This window comes from Arachis ipaensis, chromosome B03 (assembly GCF_000816755.2).
Source record: "Arachis ipaensis cultivar K30076 chromosome B03, Araip1.1, whole genome shotgun sequence".
NCBI classification, from domain to species: Eukaryota; Viridiplantae; Streptophyta; class Magnoliopsida; order Fabales; family Fabaceae; genus Arachis; species Arachis ipaensis.
Window position 1 is genome coordinate 128745812 of NC_029787.2, and position 2055 is coordinate 128747866.

Genomic DNA, 2055 nt, shown 5'->3' on the forward strand with positions numbered 1-2055 from the left:
ACAATACATTTGTCGGATTCAGTATTTTATAGTAAATGAGTAAAAAAAAGAGAAAAAAATATAAACGATTCATGACGATTATTTTAAAAAATAATGAGATTTTTAACAAAAAAAAATTTTTTTGACTATTAGTTTTCTGTTTTTATAAGATTGATTAGTTTTTTTATTAATATTTTTTCTCTATATTAACAGAATAAACCTATATGACATGTTAAACTATTGATTTATACATTAAAAACTTACTAGGATTAACAATTTTTTTGTTGTTGAGTATCTCGTTGTCTTTTAATAATAAATGTCAAGGCCGTTTATTTTTTATTTTTTTATTACCTTTTAAATATATTAGCTAAATCAACTGTGTAAAACTAAAAAATATTAATGATTTTTAAATTGCTTTTACTTATAACAATTAAATAGAAGATATATTAGTGATTAACATGTCACATAAATATATTTTAGAGAGATCATTAATAAAGAGACTAACTAATCTCACAAAGTTAAATATCAAAATATAAAAAAATATTTTTTTTCGAAAATCTCATAGTCATTTGAAAAAATTATTATGATCGAATTGAATATTCACTCTAAAAAAATATTATTTTCAAATATTTTAAGTTACTGAGCACGCTCATGACTTTGGAGTAAAAAAAATTCATTAATTTTGAATTCTTTAATGAGATTTAGTTATGTCTTGTATTTTATTTATAGGATTCAAGAAATGTTTTGAGGGTTTTTAAGATAAATAACTAAGATCAACATTTTAAGACGTTTGTATACTAAATACACATTTTTTATGTCTCGTACATTTTCTGATTGTAGTAAATTACTTAGAAAAATATCTAATACCGTAGAAATTGAATAATTATTAGGTTTTTGGATATTAGTGGGTTGGATTTTTTTGAAATGTAAGAATTAGTTTTAATAAAAGGTAAGTTCTATCATATAGATAGTAACTTAGCATCCTAGTATATAGATATGCAGTGGCAAGCTGTGATTATAACAGATGGTATAGAAAGGAGACATATTATTCAGTGTGTTAGAGACGTTGCAGGAAAAGTTCAATAGAACCACGGAGGGGACTCTTAATTAGGTTGGATAATGAAATGTTATGATGAGTAATTAATTTTGGCTGATTAGAGGCCCAATCCTTGGCCCTTTTTTCGTTGTTGGACAAAAACTTTTTTTTATGTCACAGACCTTTACAATAAATATCCAAAAATCCAGAAATTACTGCAACTATGGTAACCAAAATACAACAAAGGGAATAACATCATTGAAACCACTATGGCAAAGAAAAATAAACCCGACCCATAGAAAAATAGTTGATCCGCCATTTTAGTGAGTCAAACCCATTCCCAATTCCCATCTGTTGTTTACCCCAGGAAGCATGGTTCTCATGAAATGACAACGCTTTGCTGCTAAAAGAAAAAGAAAGAAAGCACGAAGCATACCCAGAATGCATCTCCTCCCAAGTCCCAACCCTTCCTCCAATTCTCCCATATCCTTCTATCAAAATAAACGGTAACTGTAGACACACCAGCGCAACCCACCGCACCCGCCCATCGCAGTCACGGGCAGGCGTGAAACACAGAAGCCTCCCTTCCTAACCCTAGGCCCCTTCTCCATTGTTTGTTATCTCCTTCCCTCCCCCCAAAATAAAATGGAAACCTTAGACGTACTGCTGCAAGTAGTGAGCTGACACAGCCGTTCGTTGCAGTCAGGGACTTGCCTCTCTATCCAGTCAGCGTTCCCGGAAGAACCACTCCCGGTTGGGTCTCAGTCCTGGCCCTATACCTGCGACGTCATCTGGTTGCAGTATTCCTTCGGAGGTCAGTACTCACTGCTAGTGGATGAATTAATCTTACCCAGCCACACTTCTGCGGTCCGTTGTTGTGCTCGTCGCGTGGTCTCCCTCTCGATCATGCTTCTGCCCCTTTGCTGAAACTGCTCAGAGAGTAGGTAATGGGCTTTTTTTTTTTTGTAATTATCGCTATGTGTTTTTCATTCTTCACTCAAAACATCTTGGTTTTAGATTCAGCTAACCTTACTGAGATT